The sequence below is a fragment of the Ovis aries genome, chromosome X (assembly GCF_016772045.2).
Source record: "Ovis aries strain OAR_USU_Benz2616 breed Rambouillet chromosome X, ARS-UI_Ramb_v3.0, whole genome shotgun sequence".
Classification (NCBI taxonomy): domain Eukaryota; kingdom Metazoa; phylum Chordata; class Mammalia; order Artiodactyla; family Bovidae; genus Ovis; species Ovis aries.
This window is the reverse complement of record NC_056080.1, coordinates 117779853-117799484: the sequence shown is the minus strand read 5'-3', so window position 1 is coordinate 117799484 and position 19632 is coordinate 117779853. Positions and strand designations below refer to the sequence as shown.

Below are 19632 nucleotides of genomic sequence, written 5' to 3'. Positions count from 1 at the left end.
TATTAAAAAGCAGAGACATTACTTTGCCAGTAAAGGTCCATCTAGTCAAGGGTATTGTTTTTCCAGTAGCCATGTATGGATGTGAAAGTTGGACTATAAAGAAAGCTGAGTGCCGAAGAACTGATACTTTTGAACTGTGGTGTTGGAGAAGACTCTCGAGAGTCCCTTGGACTGCAAGGAGATCCAACCAGTCCATCCTAAAGGAAATCAGTCCTGAATACTCATTGGAAGGACTGATGCTGAAGCTGGAAACTCCCAATACTTTGGCTACCTGATGTGAAGTGACTCATTGTAAAAGACCCTGATGTGGGGAAAGATTGAAGGTGGGAAGAGAAGGAGATGACAGTTTATGAGATGGTTGGATGGCATCACTGACTCCTTGGACATGAGTTTGAGTAAGCTATGGGAGTTGGTGATGGACAGGGAGGCCTGGCGTGATGCAGTCCATGGGATTGCAAAGAGTCAGACACGACTGAGCAACTGAACTGAACTGAAGAACTTAGTTTTGGTGGGGGAAGATGACTTTGGTCCCCTACCAGATGAACCAGTATAACCCAGCAGAGAATACAAATCTCGGGTGTAAGATGGGGTGGGGCTGGGGGTGCAGGGCAGCAGTGGTCAGATTTTAAAATAACTGCTTTAGTGACAAATGGGCTGGAAAGGACAGGTTTGGGCTAGGCTGCCTCTCTTACTATACCTCTCACTATGTGTTCTTCCTCTAGGTCGCCCAGTGTCCTCAGCGCTAATGGGAGGTACTGCTGTGAAAAGTCACAGTTGGGAAGGTGTAGTAGAGCATGCCCATGCTGTCTCTGCCCTTGGACCCACCCACTAGCAGGTTGATCACCCCTGCAGCCTGCTTCTGTTTCAAGTAGGAGACCAGGTTCCTGAGAAGCCGCCTCTGTAGGCTGGGATCCATCGTGGGCATCCGCTCAGTGCCAGGCCCACTGGGGTTCACCTGCATGGCCAGGAGCACTGAGTAGCCATTGGTGCTCCCCTGCGTGATGCATCGTGTGACTTCTTCAAGCTTGAGCTGGTCCAGGAGAAGGCGCTGGGCAATCTTCAACTGGATCAGCTTACTCCTGGAAGTGTGATCTTTTGAGGACTGCTGATCACCCCTGATCCCCATCTAGGATGTGCATAGATGTCGGGAAGCAGCTGCTTTTCAACAGCAGAAGCCCGTTCCAACCCAGCTGTAGCGACTGGGCATCCTCTGAAAGATTCTTGAGCTTTTTGGTCTCATGTTTTGGCTCTTCCAGAGGCTTGGGCTCAGACTCAGTGGTCTGAAGACTATGCTTACTCTCTCGGATCTTCTTTCCTGTGGGAAGAGTTGGGAGCCTCGTGGTAGGTGTGGTGGCTCTGCTCTTCTGTCCCATGTCTGCTGTTGCTGAAGGAGTTGCTGCCGGACTCCTTTGCCCCTTCACTGGAATGATCTTCCTTGTGGCTGTGCTTGGGGGTTGCGGTCGGAGCCTCGGTCCGCAGGGTGCCCACCAACCTTCGTCCTGCTCCGTTCCTCCTAAAAGGAGTGGGTTGTCCTTCTGTGATCACCAGAGAGGCTCCGGCACTTCCACCTGTCCTCCGAGGCCTTGGGCAGGACAAATCTCCTGTACCCCATCTCCTCCCCAGCACTTACCACTCCAGCTGCGCATTGAGCAGCTACAGCCCTAGAGACTGGGCAGTCAGAGCGTTTACTGGGGCTGGCCCAGTCCCCTTCCAAAAAGGTTCTCTTGGTCCGGTCCTGCACCTGCAAGTTGGTATCCAGGTTCCAGTGCCAGGTATACCCCTGTCTTGGAGTAGCTCACAGGGCATAGGGAGGTGGGATAGGTCAGTTTTCATTCCAGTCCCAAAGAAAGGCAATGCCAAAGAATGGGCAAAGTATCACACAATTGCACTCATCTCACACGCTAGCAGCCTTCCCTTGTAGCTCAGTCATTAAAGAATCTGCCTGCAGTGCAGGAGGCCCAGGTTCAATCCCTGGGTTAGGAAGATCCCCTGGAGAGGGAAATGGCAGCCCACTCCAGTATCTTTGCCTGGAAAATCTCATGGACAGAGGAACCTGGTGAGCTGCAGTCCATGGGGTCGCAAAGAGTGGGGAACTACTGAGTGACTAACACTTACTCACTTACCTACACACGCTAGTAAAGTAATGCTCAAAATTCTCCAAGCCAGGCTTCAACAGTACATGATTCGTGAACTTCAGATGTTCAAGATGGATTTAGAAAAGGCAGAGAAACCAGAGATCAAATTGCAAACAACTGCTGGAAAAAGCAAGAGAGTTCCAGAAAAACATCTACTTCTGCTTTATTGACTATGCCAAAGCCTTTGACTGTGTGGAACACAACAAACTGTGGAAAATTCTTAGAGATGGGAATACTGGACCACCTGACCAGCCTTTTTATAAATCGGTATGCAAGTCAGGAAGCAACAGTTAGAATTGGACATGGAACAACAGACTGTTTCCAAATAGGAAAAGGAGTACATCAAGGCTGTATATTGTCACCCTGCTTATTTAACTTATATGCAGAGTACATCATGAGAAACCAAGGCTGTATCTTGTCACCCTGCTTATTTAACTTATATGCAGAGTACATCATGAGAAATCCTGGGCTGGATGAAGCACAAGCTGGAATCGAGATAGCTGGGAGAAAGATCAAGAAGCTCAGATATGCAGATGACACCACCCTTATAGCAGAAAGCAAAGAACTACTAAAGAGCCTCTTGATGAAAGTGAAAGAGGAGAGTGAAAAAGTTGGCTTAAAACTCAACATTCAGAAAACTTAAAATCATGGCATCTGGTCCCATCACGTCATGGCAAATAGATGGGGAAACAGTGACAGACTTTATTTTGGGGGGCTCCAAAATCACTGCAGATGGTGGCTGCTGCCATGAAATTAATAGAGGCTTGTTCATTGGAAGAAAAGCTACAACCAACCTAGACAGCATATTAAAAAGCAGAGACATTACTTTGCCAACAAAGGTCCATCTAGTCAAGGCTTTGGTGTTTGCAGTAGTCATGTACGGATGTGAGAGTTGGACTATAAAGAAAGCTGAGTGCCGAAGAAATGATGCTTTTGAACTGTGGTGTTGGAGAAGACTCTTGAGAGTCCCTTGGACTGCAAGGAGATCCAACCAGTCCATCCTAAAGGAAATCAGTCCTGAATACTCATTGGAAAGACTGATGCTGAAGCTGAAGCTCCCAATACTTTGGCTACCTGATGCAAAGAACTGACTCATTGGAAAAGACCCTGATGTAGTGGGGAAAGATTGAAGGTGGGAGGAGAAGGGGATGTCAGAGTATGAGATGGTTGGATGGTATTACTGACTCAATTGACATGAGTTTGAGTAAACTCCAGGAGTTGGTGATGGACAAGGCGGCCTGGCATGCTGTAGTACAAGGGGTCGCAGAGTTGACCCGACTGAACAACTGAACTGTAGTGATCTAGGAACTTAAAATATACTGAAAGCAGCGAAAGAAATGTCTTTTCCACAGTGTATAAGATGATTGCCAACCACATGTCTTATATTGTTGCATAACCATCAGTGTATACACAAGTAGTTTTACCTCTAGTGATAGACCCAGTCATGAAGTGCTCATCAACTCTTATTGTGCATCAAAATTGCCTGTGGAATTTTTTTAAAAAAATATTTGGAAATTCTATTTTTTAAGTGTAGAAATTCTGGTTCAGTTGGCCAGAGGTGGGACCTTGTACCTTGGAAAACTCTTCAGGTGAATTCAATGTATAATTTGAATCGAAAGCCCTGTATTTGTTTAGAGTACAGGTAGGGGCAAAAGTTAGTGAATGGAAAAACTATGAGCAAGTTGTGTTAGTCTCAGAAGGAAAGAATGTTGAAAATTTGTGATGGGAAACAGTGTCAGTGAACGAACTTTAACAGTTTTAAAATATAGAATACAATTGTTTATTAAAATCTTATTCAACAAAATTTGTTGAGTGCATGTTATGAGCCAATCAGTGTGCCAAGCTCTAAAGACTTGAAGACAGGGTCCTTGCCTTCATGAGACAGTTTGATGTATGTTTCTTTAAGTAAAAAAAAAATAATTACACAAATAACTAATCACAAATATTGTGCATGCTATGAAAAATATCTCAAGACTGTTTAGTCTGGAAGCTCAAGGGAAGCCTTTCATAAGGGTTGTTTAAAGTTTACACTTGATGTATGACCCAGGTAAAGGTTTCTATGTGTCTAGGGGCTCTGATGCTTTTGAACTATGGTGTTGGAGAAGACTCTTGAGAGTCCCTTAGACTGCAAGGAGATCAGCCCGGGGATTTCTTTGGAAGGAATGATGCTAAAGCTGAAGCTCCAGTACTTTGGCCACCTCATGCGAAGAGTTGACTCATTGGAAAAGACTTTGATGCTGGGAGGGATTGGGAGCAGGAGGAGAAGGGGACGACAGAGGATGAGATGGCTGGATGGCATCACTGACTCGATAGACATGAATCTGAGTGAACTCCGGGAGTTGGTAATGGACAGGGAGGCCTGGCGTGCTGCGATTCATGGGGTCGCAAAGAGTCGGACACGACTGAGCGACTGAACTGAACTGAGGGGCTCTGAAACAAGAAAGAATGCTATTGTAGTGGTCCGTAAACCAGCAGCATCATCTGAGAACTTATAGATATGCAAATAATGATGTCCCATCTTAGACCTACCTAATGAGAAAATTTGGGGATAAAGTCCAGCTATCTGTGTCTTAAAAAGCCCTTCAGAGGATTGTGACCTAAATAAAGTGTGAAACTTCCCTGGTAGCCCAGTGGTCAAGACTCTGAGTTTGCAATGCAGGGGCCTGGGTTCAGTCTCTGATTAGGGAAAGTAATCCCACATGCCACAGGTGGCCATTTCCTCCTGCCCTCCCTCCCCCACTACACCACCATCCCCAGGATCTTCCCAACTTAGTGATCAAATCCACGTCTCTTGCCTGTCCTGCATTGGCAGGCAGATTTTTTACCACTATGCCATCTGGGAAGCTCAAAGATCCCACATGTGGGAAGGAAGAAGAAAGATCCTGCCCATGTGCCACAACTAAGACCAGCACAACCAAATTAAATAAATATTATACACACACACACACACACACACACACACACACACACACACACACATATATAAAGGTTAATTGTATGGGACTTCCCTGGCAGTCTAGTAGTTAGGACTCCATGCTTCCACTGCAGGGGACGTGGGTTTGATCCCTGGTTGGGGAACTAAGATCCCACATGCTGCATGGTGCAGCCAAAAAAAAAAAAAAAAAAAAGGTCACCTTGGAAGCTGTGAGAAGGGGGAAATGGAGGATGAAAGAAACAAGATCACTTATGAAACACATGTAGTGGTCTAGGCAAAATATAAAGGAAGAATAGTGATAGTGTGGATGGAGAGATGGAAGTATATATAAGAAATAATAGGTGGTAGACTTGATCAGATTTTGTGATAGGATACTGAAATGAGATATTGGATGCCATTGGCTGAAATAAGAATAGCGGGGAAATTGAAAAGCTAAGCCAGTTGAGGTGACAAAAATGTATGTTGGGGGTCATGGATCAGATAATCCTCATAATTCTTACAATGTTGTGAGGATTGTGGAAGCAAATGAAGTAATTGCTCGGTCTCACACACATGCTAAATAGCAGAAATGGATTGAAACCTAGGTCTGTCTGACTCTACAAGCTATGCTCTTTTTGTTTATACTAGATGGCGTTTTCATAGTAGTGAGCCTTTAGTATTGTGTAAGGCAATATGGTATGGCAGAGATGAATTAAAGAGGGCTCTTTTGGCCTCTCCTGGTCCAATGAACCATGTGAAGGTAGCGGAAAAGAACCTCGGTTTAGGAAATGGAAATCACAGTGAAGAACCAAATGAGAATGTGCAGAAAATAAGGAATAGGAAATCATGGAGTGGAGACTTTGAGTGCATAGCCTCCAAGTTGACTTGCTATAGAGTTGATTACACTACAGGCTTGAGAATAGGGGAGTCACATAATCTGAATATCAAATAGGGAATAGACTTGCTTTCGTGGTGGTTAGGGCCAAGGGCAGGCTTGCCCCAAGATGTGCTACTCTGGTATGAAGATTATTTTGAGCTGAAAACAAACAACCAAGCCCCAAAAGACTAAAGAAAAGCCTTTGAGCTTCCCCCAACTGCCTAAAAGAATTTTAGAGGGCCTGTTCCAGGAAGAAGTTATGACCATAGATAATTATAGTGAAATAGTAAGTATGGTAGAAAGAGAGGAACTTGGCCAAGCCCATTTGATCAGTTGTCTCTGTGTGCCATTGCATTTGGAACGCCAAAGAAGTATTTGTTTCCCAAACGTTAACTCTTTATCTTCTTGTGAATTACCTTACTTCTCCTTGATGCCTCAGACCCCTACCTCCTCCTCCTTAATCCAGAATAAGTATATGTCACCTTGTCTTGATGTCTTTGAAATTCTTCATACTTATGTGAATTCCCTGTTCACATGTAATAAATTTGATTTTCTCCTATTAGTCTCCCTCATGTCATTTTAATTGCCAGCCAAAAGATCTAAGAGGGGAAAGCAGTGAAATCTCTCCTCCCCCAACAATGGCATTAAGGAGACAAGCATTCATTCAGCTGATCATGATTTGATTTGGGGTCTAGAGAGGAAAAGACACATCCGAGACCTCTAAATTTTAGGAGCTCCTTGGAATTCTTGAGAGTTATTTCTTAAGATCTTTGCAGATTTTCAAATCCATGAATACCACTCTAGCATATAATGTCCCCATAAAATGTAGTGAAGTATGACTGAAAATTTTAAGGGAACCCTTTGGGTCTTTAACAGTCTTATAAATACAGTCTAAAATAATTCATAAAGCTCTTAAATTCTACCAATATTATTAAGTCACTGTGCTCTTAGATCATTTCACTTTCAGCACCATTACTTGGAAATTGGCATTCTCTGTACAGTCTTCATACAAGAAAGTTACTTAGTCCCACCCTATTCCTAAACGTTGCTATGTCATCCATTTCCAATAGAGAACAAAGCTATGTTAAAAAGCAGGCACTTAAAGAAAAAGAAAATGAAGTCTGTGGTGGCCAGTCAGATAGTTTCACTTACTAGCTAAGTAACTCACCTCCACATAACCAGCTACAGAGAGGACATGGCCCAATTTCACGCCCCAGAACACTGACAAATGACTGTGTGTCATGAACCTTCAGAATCACTTGAGAATAATTAGAACTGAGTTTCAAGCCTATGAATACTTGGTCAAGGTTGAGTATACATTAACCCTTTTGTCACTTAAGGTAAGACTATTGGCCCATGCCCTTACCTACCCACTAATCATAATTACTTATTAGGGGCCCTTCTGCTTGTAACACTCAAATCATGTCAAAAAGGGGCCAAGCATGGAACCAGATCACTTATATTAGCATGAAAGTGTTGCCTTTTTTAAAATTTATTTTAACATGGCACTACTCTATTACATCTGTGAAAACTCTATGCCAGTGAGTTTTGCCTCCCAGGCAAAATATGGTAAGACTTTGGCTGGTTCAGGGCTTCCTGGGTGGCTCAGAAGGTAAAGAGTCTACCTGCAATGCAGGAGACTGGAGTTTGATCCCTGGGTCTAGAAGATCCCCTGGAGAAGGGAATGGCAATCCACTCCAGTATTGTTATTTCTTTTTTTGAAGGATAATTGTTTTACAGAATTTTGTTGTTTTCTGTCACACCTCAATGTGAATCAGCCATAGGTATACGTATATCCCCTCCCTTTAGAACCTCCCTCCTATCTCCCTTCCCACTCCAGTATTCTTGCCTGGAGAATATCATGGACAAAGGAGCCTGGTGGGCTACAGTCCATGGGGTTGCAAAGAGTTGGACACAACTTAGTGACTAACACTTTCACTTACGGTCGGTACAACTTCGTGAGTCTTGTTACTGGCATCAAGTGAGCAGAAGGCAGGGATGTGGCTAAACATCCCACAATACATATGACAGTCCCCTGCAACATAGAATTACTCAGCTCAAGATGTCTGTAATGTTAAGGCTAAGAAACCTTGTCTTAGGTCAAGGGAATCATCTAATCAGGGAAAGGCCACTTACACTTTTTCCCACTAAAAACTGTGTTTGGTTCCCACTTTGTTCTTTTTTGGTTCTGTCAGTCCTATGATTACGAGAATCTACAGTTCCTACAGTAAAGGATACAGATTTTTTTCTATTTACAAATACTTCTTTTTAGTAACATTTGCCCCATGTATAAAAATTGCTATGAACTTGTTAGGTAGTTAGAATAGGGAAAAGGAGTCCAAAATGGCAGTGGCTAAAAGACAAGGGAGGGAAAAGCCTGTGAAAATAGAACAAAGGAAGGTCTGAGGACCTGAGTGAGGACTTCAGGTAGAACAGCACTCCTGGCTGAGCCCAGTTTGCATAGGGCAGGCCCAGGGGGAAGAAAACATATAAAAGGAGGAGCCAAGTGCTCTCTTGCTCTCTCTCTCCCACATGCAAATGCTCTCTCTCAACTCCACCCCCCCCCCACCACGTGCACTCTTGTGCTCCCCGACTCTCTTCTCTTCTTTGAGGATGGATTCTCCTGCTATCTTCTAAATAAAATAGAGGTATAACACTGATTTGTCTTAGAGCTATGGCATGGTTTGTTCAAGACCTGAGAGCTGTGATGCGCTGAGGGCTTTAATGTCCGTTGTTCCAAATCACTGTTGTGATGAGACAAGAACCGAGAAGCATACACTCACCTGACATCTATGATGCTGTGACTCGGATTTAACCTGGCTGAAATAACCTCTGTGTGGAAGAGGACAAGCACAGCAGGAGCCCAACTCAGTGAACCTCCTGCAGTGGAAGCTGAACAGGAAGAAAACCCAGCACAGGGGAAGGCCCATCATGCTGGAAACCAGGACAGCAAAAAACGAACTCAGAAGAAAGCTCACACGGCTCAGTCTCAGATTCCAGAAGACCTCCGGTTAAGGTAGGAGGTCCTCGCTCCGATGGCTGGAGGGACATATGCCTATCGAAATCTGAATTACTTTACAATCTCTCATTTCTTGTTTCCTCAAACCCCCTGCACACAGGCAGGTGGCTGTGGGTGCAACTGAGGGATTCTGGAGAGGCTACTCTTTGGTATGTCCCAAAGGCACTATCTGCTGGGCCCCAGTAGCTGTTACCCAAGCCGGTGGGCATTCTTCTGTCCCTACTCTTCTCTGTACCAAGAGTCAAGCCAATGAAAACTGTGAGCACAGGTAAGGAATTTAGCAGATTTTCCGGCAGGCTATGAAGGGGATTCCTTGGCACGTTTTTCCCACTGCTTTTTCCTCCTGTTCTTCAGTTCTATCCTGGGACTCAAGCCTGGACAAAAAGTAAAAGGGGGATTTGTTAGGATTCAGAGAGAAGCCGTGCTTTGCTGTGTGGGCCATTGCCGAGGACATTGCTGAGGACAAGGTCATGGAATGTGGTCTGGTTAGGTTTTGTAAGCGGGGTTAATTCATATGCTAATGAGTGGGAGGATCATCCCAGCCATTGGGGAACCACCCACTCCTCCATCTTTTGATAGTGGCTTGGAGCTGTCCTGCCACCTCTGGGTGTATCTGTTGGCTTATAGATTGGGAATTAAGGTTTACTTCAATTTGACTTGTCATCTTGGACTCAATTGATTTTAACTGGTTTATGTTATGCCCTTGTGCTATGTCATTCTTTCAAAGGTTGTGATCTGCCTCCTTCCCTCCTCTTTCATGCTCCTTTCCTCAGCCCCATCTGGGCCCACAATGTTGCCTCTATAATCTTCTGGAGGGACAACCAGAAAATAGCTGGCCTTGGGAGGGAAATACAGTATAAAATATCCAACCCGTTAATTCTACCAAGCACTGGTCAGGCTGAAGACCTTGGGGATGCCCAACTCCAGTCTAGGGGTCCCAGGACGTCATCATGCCTTGACCTGCCTAAGGATCTGGTCCTCAACAGGTTGTCACGCCTCACCCTGCTTGGGGATTCAATCTCTGGGAGGCTGTCATGCCTCAGCTTGCCTGGGGATCTGCACCCTGATCCAGGGATGCCTGGCTCTTAGGTTGCAACAGTTCTGGGTAAGATAAGCTTCAAAAAGACTCACCCCTAGGGAAGTCCACCCATGAAAATTGAAGGAGGACTATTAGTTTTCTTCTTTTCTTTTCCTCCCTGTCATGACTGTCTTTCAGATGGGAAATAACCAATCCACTTCCTGGCAGACGCCCTTGAGATACATCCTTGATAACTGGAAACTGTTCGATCCTCTAACTCTGAGGAGGAGTCACTTAAAATTCTTTTGTGCCACTGTGTGGCCACAATATCCACTGGGGGATGAAGAACACTGGCCTGAGAATGGGAGTTTGAATTACAATACCATCCTGCATCTAGAATTATTCAGCAAAAGCCAAGAGAAATGGACAGAGATCCCCTATGTCCAAATTTTCTTCCAACTAAGAGATATGAAGAAACTCTGTCTTAAGTATGGGATTGTTGTACACCCTAAAAGTGAGCTTACTAGGCAAATGGTGCTAGGCACGGGCAACCAAGAGAAGGAACCCCCCATAAAGGTTCACCTCCCATGCTCCTAAAGAGACTGGAGCCTCCCATAGCTCTTGAATTGTCTGGTGCTTTTTCCTTGTAACCAAATGTGCCTCCAGATCTGGGAGCACCCCCTCCACAAAATCCAGCTCGAGTATGTCCCTTAGTTGAAACTGGAAGAGAATTCAGACCAACCCATGTCCATAAGCCCTTCTCCCTCTTAGAACTAAGACAGATCAAACAAGACCTTGGAAGCTATACAGATGACCCAGGTAAATATATAGATACATTCCAACATATTACCTTGGCCTTTAACTTGACATGGAAAGACATCATGGTCATATTTAGTCAAACTTTATCTGACCCTGAACATACTAGGGTCTTAAAGGTAGCCCAAAGGTATGCAATGGGACTTCACATATTGAGTGATAGATACCCAGTAGGAAAAACTGCAGTCCCCTCGTCTGATGCTAATTGGAATTATAATGACCCTGAGCACATATGGGAAAGAGATCATTTTCTAATCTGTGTGAAGGCAGGACTAAAAGCAGCCCAGCAAAAAGTAATCAGCTATGCCCAGGTCTCAGCAATAACTCAGGAGCCCAATGAGAACCCCATTGCCTTTCTAGAAAGGCTAAAAGAGGCCCTCCAAAAGTTTACCAATATGGACTTGGACTCTTATGAGGGACAGGTGATTTTAAAGGACAGATTCCTGTCCCAATGTGCATCAGGTATCAGAATTAAGTTACAACAGCTACAGAAGCAGGACCCCGCTGCCTCTTTAGAAGAGATGACCCAGACAGCCACCAATACCTTTTATAATAGAGTACAGGAGAAGGAGGCCAAGGCCCAGGAGAGGGATAGAAGGAAAGAGACAAGGCATGCCCAGATGCTGGCCACCCTCCAGAGAAGCCCTATGGCAAACCCTGAGTCCTTGAAGGATAAGGCATGAGGAAAATGCCTAATCTGTAGACAGGCAGGGCATTGGGCCAAAGAGTGTCCAAACCATGACAAATCTCCTAAAACAGCTTGCCACAAATGCCATCAACTGGGCCATTGGGCGGCACTCTGCCCTTGGGACCCAAGAGCCTCAAGGTCAAGCACCAAGCCTTCCCTCATGATGGTTCAAGAGGACTGAAGTGGCCCGCTCCAGCCAGCCTGCCTGTCACAGATAACCATCACAGGGCTGGAGCCAAGGGTGCAACTGGATGTGGCAGGTAGGTCTGAAAATTTCTTGGTTGACACAGGGGCTACCTACTCTGTCTTAATCTCTTACTCTGGAGCCTTCACCTCCCAAACCTGTACCATTTTGGGTGCTACAAGAAAAGAAACTACTAAAAGATTCATCCAAGCACTTCCTTGTTGCTGAGATGGACAAATATTTTCCCACCAGTTTCTGGTGGTCCCTGAGTGTACTACTCCCTTATTGGGAAGAGATATACTCACTAAATTGGAGACCACCCTTCTGATGGGAAGTTTTTCAGCCCCTAGAGCTCTACAGCTCCTGGCTACTATTTAAGAACCCATTACACCTTCTCCAATAGAGAGGAACCAAAAACTATGGGAAGACAAAATTAACCCCCAGGTGTGGGACCAGGGAATTCCTTGACGAGCCCACCAGACTGAACCAGTCATCATTGTCCTCTGAGATCCCACTCGGTTTCCTAACTGGAAACAATATCCCCTCAAAAGAGAGGCTTCGGAAGGACTACAGCCTTTAATAAATAAATGCCTTGCTTGTGGGCTATTGGTCCCCACCAATTCGCCATGTAACACCCCAATCCTCTCAGTAAAGAAAAAGGATGGAACCTGGTGAATGGTTCAAGATCTCTGGATCATAAATGAAGCTTTAGTCTCCCTCCATCCCACAGTACCCAATCCCTATGTAATCTTGGGAGAAATCCCACCCAGTGCCAAGTGGTTTATAGTCTTGGATCTCAAAGATGCATTTTTTGCATACCATTGGCTAAAGAATCCCAGTATCTTTTTGCCTTTGAGTGGGAGGCTCCAGGAAAAACATACCAACAGATGACTTGGACAGTATTACCTCAGGGGTTCAGAGACAGCCCCCACTTGTTTGGAAAGGCCCTTAGCTAGGATCTCCTAGATCTGGACCTGGGACCTAATGGGGAAATTTTACAATATGTAGATGATTTACTAATCTGCTCTCCAGATGAGGAAAATGCCCAACAACATGCAATTCAGGTTTTAAACTTTTTGGCAGAGAGGGGATATAAAGTCTCCCATGCTAAGACACAGATGGTCAAGACAAAGGTCACTCACCTGGGAGATCAGATTACACATGGGTCTAGGAGGCTGTCCTCTGATCGAGTACAAGGAATCCTCCTGTTGCCCTCCCCCACGACTCAAAAACAATTGCAAGCTTTCTTGGGGCTAACTGGATATTGTAAAATCTGGATACCCAACTATGGTCTAATTGCCCAGCCCTTATATGAAAGCTTAAAGGGACAAGATGATTCAATCCCACTGATGTGGGGAACTCCTCAAAAGAAGGCAGAGGCTACATTAAAACAAGGCTTAACTCAGGCACCTGCCTTGAGGTTGCCAGACCCAGAGAAAGCATTCCAACTTTATGTCCATGAAAGAGAGGGAATAGCCTTGGGAGTGTTAACTCAAAGGTTGGGATCTGAGCCTCAGTCTGCCTCTTACTTATCCAAGAGTCGATCCAACCGCCTGAGGCTGGCCCCCCGCCTTCGAAATCTTGCAGCTATTGCAATCATGATAGAAGATGCTTTAAAACTCTCCTTTGGAGGCAAACGAACTATTTTTACCAGCCACCAAGTAAAACAACTCCTAAATGGGAGAGGCCATTTATGGATATCTGATCAAAGAATCCTCAGATATCAAGTAATGCTGATGGAAAATCCAGGCCTCACTATATCCCCTTGTGAGGTTCTTAACCCAGCCACTCTCCTGCCTACCCCCAAAGGTTCTCTCCCCTTTCACTCTTGTCTAGACACCTTGGACTACTGGACAAAACCCAGAGAGAGATTGTCAGAAGATCCTCTGACCAATCCTGAGGAAATCTGGTATACTGATGGAAGCAGCTTTGTCTTAGATGAAAAAAGAAGAGCCAGGTATGCAGTAGTCTCCAATTTTGAGACCATAGAGGCTAAGCCTCTGCCACCAGGTACTTCAGTCCAATTAGCTGAGCTCATAGCCTTGATTTGAGTAGAGCTGGGAAAAATAAAAAGAATAGCCATTTACACTGACTCCAAGTATGCCTTTCTGGTGCTACATGCCCATGTGGCTATTTGGAAAGAAAGAGGCCACTTGACCAACCCGAAGGTCCCCAATCAAATATGGTGATCAAATTCTTAGGTTCCTGGAGACAGTCCATCTGCCCACTGAGGTTTCAGTCTCCCACTGTAAAGCACACAAAAAAAGGAGCACAGAAGTGGCAAGAGGGAACCAAACAGCTGATCAGGCAGCTAAGAGAGCAACATTACAGAACCATGACCTAATAGGGATTGCCACCTTAGTTCCACAGACTAATTTGCCAGAAACTCCTTCATATACTGAAGGTGAGACTCTTAAAGCTAAGAGTGAGAGCTTTCAAGAAGATCATATGGGGTGGTTCCAAAAGGAGGGACTCATTTTTCTGCCTGGGAACCTCCAATGGAAGTTGGTTAACTCTTTACATGCCACCACTCATTTAGGGGAAAAGGCCCTCCAAAAATTACTAAAAAGGTCCTTCAGAAAACAAGCCACCAAACAACTATAAGGCAAGCGATCTCCTCTTGTCCCACTTGCCAATTAAACAACCCCCAAAGAGCTTGAAGACCCCAGCTGGCCCAACCCATCCAATGATGTGGGACATATCCAGGAGAGGACTAGCAGATGGACTTCACCCAGATGCCAGTTTCTCAAGGGTGTAAATACCTATTAGTCATGATAGATACATTCACAGGATGGATTGAAGGCTTTCCCACCTGGAGAAGGCTGAGGAGGTGATAAAAAATACTGCTCCATGAAATCATTCTAAGATTTGGTCTGCCCAGATCATTACAAAGTGACAATGGGACATCATTTACTTCTAAGGTCACCCAAGGGGGTCTCTAAAGCATTGGGCATTACTTATTATCTCCATTGTGCCTGGAGGCCTCAATCCTCAGGAAAAATAGAAAGAGCCAATCAATTCTTAAAAATCAGTGATAAAAAAAGATAACCCAGGAGACTTCCCTGAGATGGAAGGAGGCTTTACCAATAGCTCTCCTCTGCACCCGTATTGCCCCTAAGGAACAGGTTGGTCTTAGTCCTTATGAGATGCTCTATGGGAGACCTTTTGTTTATATCAATGACCTCTTCCTAGATTCAGAGATTCAGACCCTCCAGTCTTATACCATGGCCATTGGGCAATTCCAAAAGGGTATACGCTTGTGGGGTATGAACCAGGACCCAAACGATTCTAAGGAGTCACCACTATATGCTCCAGGGGCTCAAATCCTAATTAAAGTCTGGAAAGATGGGTCCCCAAAGGCTCAACTCCAGCCCACATGGAAGGGCCCCTACCCTGTAATACTTTCTACCACCACAGCAGTCAAGGTACCAGGACATGACTCCTGGATTCACTACCAGCGAGTCAAGCCATGGAAGAAAACATAAGAAGACACTCAATACACCTGCGAGCCCCTGGGAGATCTCAGATACCTATTCAGGACTACAAATGAATGCCATTCTAATGAACACTCCCAAAATCTGGTTTCTGGAGATAAGATTTCTCAGGATAGCTCTAAAAAGCCAACACAGCTTGACAGAGATTGTACTCCCAGACAGACAGGAGATAGATTTTCTGATCTCTGAACAAGAGGGGACTTCAGTCATCCTGGTGATGTGAATTTAGAATTGGCTAATGCCCCTACTAGTCCTTGTTATGCCATATTGATGCTACTTATGATTGCTACATGTATTATCAATTGTCTAACCTGTTTTGTCTCTGACCAGGTCAACAAGCTACAATATGCAGTGCCAGTTCAACAAAGATATAAAACTACAGCCAACCATGGAAAATGTCACCCACCCTTAGATGGACACCGCTATGAGGACTCTGAGGCTGGAGACTAACAAGAGGAGGAGGCCCAATACCCCTCACAGTCCCAGTTCAACAGGAAGTAGCCAGAAAGACCTCAACGTCCCTATTTCCAAAGAATTGGGCTTCCCATCTCTTGAGGAGGGAAGGTTAGGTAGTTAGAATAGGGAAAAGGAGTCCAAAATGGTGGTGGCTAAAAGACAAGGAAGGGAAAAGCCCACTTAAAGAGAATAAAGGAAGGTCTGAAGACCTGAGTGAGGACTTCAGGTAGAACACCACTCCTGGCTGAGCTCAATTTGCATAGGGCAGGCCCAGGGGAAAGAAAACATATAAAAGGAGGAACCAAGTGCTCTCTCGCTCTTTCTCTCCCAGACGTGTATACTCTGTCTCTCTGTCTCTCTCTCTCTCTCTCTTTCTCTCTCTCTCCCCACAGCCCACCAGGTGTGCGCTGGCGCACTCCTCCACTCTCTTCTCTTCTTCGAGGATAGATTCTCCTGCTATCTTCTAGATAAAATAGAGGTGTAACACTGATTTGTCTTAGAGCTGTGACACGGTCTGTTCAAGACCTGAGAGCTGTGACATGCCGAGGGCTTTAATGTCCATCACTCCAAATCATTGTTGTGACGAGACAAGAACCGAGAAGCATACACTCCCTGACAAACTGAATGTGTCCCCACCAAATTCATATGTTGAAACATTAAACCTAGCATGATGGCATTGGGAAATGGGGCCTTTGAGAGGTAATTAGGTCATGAGAGTAGAGCCCTTATAAGTTACATGGTGTCCTTATGAGAAGAGACTAGAGGGCTGGATCACTTCCTTTCCACCATGGAAGTCAGTCTTCTGTCTCTGCGAAGAGGGTGCTCATCTAGAACGTGGCTCCAGTGGCGCCCTGATCTTGAACTTCTAGTCTCCAAAACTGTGAAAAATAAATGTTGTTTAAACCACACAGTTTATGGTATTTTGTTATAGCAGACAAGTATTTTGCATCAATTGTGCTAGTTCTGAGTTGTAGTAGAGAAAGTCGTTCCTTATAGTCCCATAACATTTGCTTTTTAGTAAGGAATACAGATCAGCAGATGATAACAATGCTGAATGGTAAGTGCTGTGATGGCAGAAGTTGAGGTTCTCAGGGAGATTGATGTGGATTTGTTGAGACCAGGCATTTTAGAGAAACTCACCTTAGAAGTGTAACTCTTCTCTCATAGCATAACTGAGCAGGAACCTATGAGGCCTTCCTGGGACAGGCCCCTCCCCCATGTCTTCTGCTGTAGCTCCTCTCTGAAGTACCTAGATAACAGTATCTGATGCACATTTCCTGAGCTATTTTGCAGATGCTAAAACCCCCAGCAAATGGAAGATGTTAACTACTTGATGACTTAATGACCGTGGGCATGTAGCCCCAGGCATCCTGGGGATTGATAATGACAAGCCTTGTGACACTGCCCTGTTACCTCACCATCAATCAATCAGACAATTGTGCATGAACTGATCACACATGGAGAAGGGGGGATTCATTTCCGGGTTTTCTGTAAGATGTGAAAACCCTGAAGAAACTTTTTGGTCAACCAATATATAAAAATGAGAGGCAAAAGTCCCCATCAACATCTGTCAATTTCCCTTCCCAAAGGAAGCCAACAGAGTTATAAATACCCTGCTGGCCTTCACTTCTTTTGAATGTCTTCACATTTACATGCTGTTTATAATCTTGAGGGTTTTAAAGCATAAATTGTATCATGATATAGATACAGGTGTAAACTTTTCCCCTTTTCATTTTTACAATATTATCTGGAAATATTTAAATATCAGCCCATAATTTATTGGGGCTCTTATTTCACCAAAGTTCCCCAGTTCCTTTTCTGCAAAGTGGGCAGGGCAGTGGACTGAGAGATGATGAGGAAACTAATGAGAACTCCTTAGCTGAGGGTTACATACAGACCATCTACACCTAAGACCTCCTCCCCTAGACCACCATCTGCCACCCAAAGCATTTTTCCTTTCCAATTTTTACCCAAGCCCATTAGGCTGCATATTTTTGTCTGCTCCGCCCCTCAGGAATGTCTTTGATATTTACCTTAATTGTGATTTCATTTGTATAAATGTACCTAAGGAGGAGAAAGGCAGGGAGCTCCCAGTGGGACTGGCCCCAGGACCTGCCCACTCCCTTTTGTCAGCTATGCTTCAGAGGAAACACAATTGGTTGCTTTTAGGTGTAATTTAAATGATAATCAGGCTTTTAGAAAGAAGGCCAGGAAAGGAATTTGGGAAATTTTCAAAAAAGTGAAATGCAATTAACAGGAAGCAGAGAGTAGAGGCACCTGGCTGAGCAAGCCCACAGTAAAATAACATATGTTTGAAAAGCCCTAGGCACAGAGGGGATTTATTTGAATTGTTAACTATATTATGTTTTTTTTTTCTTCCTGTCTTCGAAGGTTTTATTGGTGTATGTTTACAGGATCAAGAGAACAGGCAATCTGAATTACCATTTGAAAAAATTATCTGCAACACCATGTTTTGCTTTAAAATTTTTATTAAAGGTGGTATGTCTTCATCCCTCCAGATGACCACAAAGCAGACATGGATATCAACTTTTGTTTGTTTTCAGCCAGAAATGGGATGGACTAAGGCAGGTGTGATTGTTAGGGGATGCACACTGACTGAAACCCACCCACCCTGGCCAGGCACCATAGTAACCATTTGCACGAGTTGTTTTAAGACAGGAGGTCCTCGTAAGAAACGTGGAACTAATAAGCCATCACCAACTGGAAGAGTTCAAGAAAGGTCAAAAGGAGACACCATGTATCCGACCACCTCCCAGAATCCTTTTCTCTGGCATCCATCTTGGCTGAACAAGGTGTGCACCACATGACTGGCTAAAGACAACCCGGAAACTAATCCCATCACCATAAAACCTGAAACTGGGAACCACGTGGCAGAGCTGTTCTCCTGGGTTCCCTTACCCTACTGCTCTCCACCTGGGTGCCCTTTCCCAATAAAATCTCTTGCTTTGTCAACACGTGTCCCCTCGGACAATTTATTTCTGAATATTAGACAAAAGCCCAGTTTCAGGCCCTGGAAGGGGTCCCCCTTCCTGCAGCATAATCACTGGAGAGGGAGATGGTTCAAAGTGCCCTGGGAAATTCTAAGCATTGACAGAGGAGAGACAAGAACATGAAGAGCAGTTTAGTTCAGTTGCTCAGTCTTGTCTGACTCTTCATGACCCCATGGACTGTATCCCGCCAGGCTCCTCTATCCATGGGGATTCTCCAGGCAAGAATACTGGAGTGGGTTGCCATGCCCTCCTCCAAGGGACCTTCCAAACCCAGGGGTCGAACCCAGGTCCCCGGCATTGCAGGCAGATTCTTTACTGTCTGAGCTCCCAGTATGTAGGAGAAAGAAAAAAGGTAATTGGATCAAGCAACACAGGAGCTAGAACAGAAAACAGGCAAAAAATGAGAGGGCTCAGTCAATCTGCTCAGGGTCAGGAATACAAAAACCTAAAGTGAAAGTGAAACTCACTCAGTCATGCCCGACTCTTTGTGACCCTGTTAACTATGCAGTCCAAAAAACTGGAGTGGGTAGCTGTTCCCTTCTCCACACCCTGTGACTCCCCTCTATCTTGCATGCTAAGTCACTCCAGTCATGTCTCCTTGTGACTCCATGGACTATATAGCCTATCAGGTTCCTCTGTACATGGGATTTTCCAGGCAAGAATACTGGAATGAGTCACCATTTCCTCTTCCAGGGGACCTCATGACCCAGGGATCAAACCTGGATTTAAGTCTGCGGCATTGGCAGGTGATTCTTTACCACTAGCACCACCTGGTGACTCCCCTCCACCAAATAGACTGCCAGCATTATGGCACCAAACTTTGGTCCACTCACCTTCGTGCAATAATGCCAATCTTCTGACACCTGGTGGTGGTGGAGGTAAGTGCAATGTTTATTTTGAGATGTGCAAGGGCAGCTAATGCTCAATACACCCCAACTCCCCAGTGGGTTTCAGGGAATTTTTTTAAGGGCAAGGTGATGGAGGGGAGTCACCAGGTGGCACTAGTGGTAAAGAACCCAC

General features: G+C 44.9%; 1 pseudogene; it reads right to left on the bottom strand.

Moving 5' to 3' along the window:
* Positions 1-674: 674 nt before the first annotated feature.
* On the bottom strand, positions 675-13251 carry LOC101108895 (putative RNA-binding protein 15B; annotated as a pseudogene).
* Positions 13252-19632: the final 6381 nt, after the last annotated feature.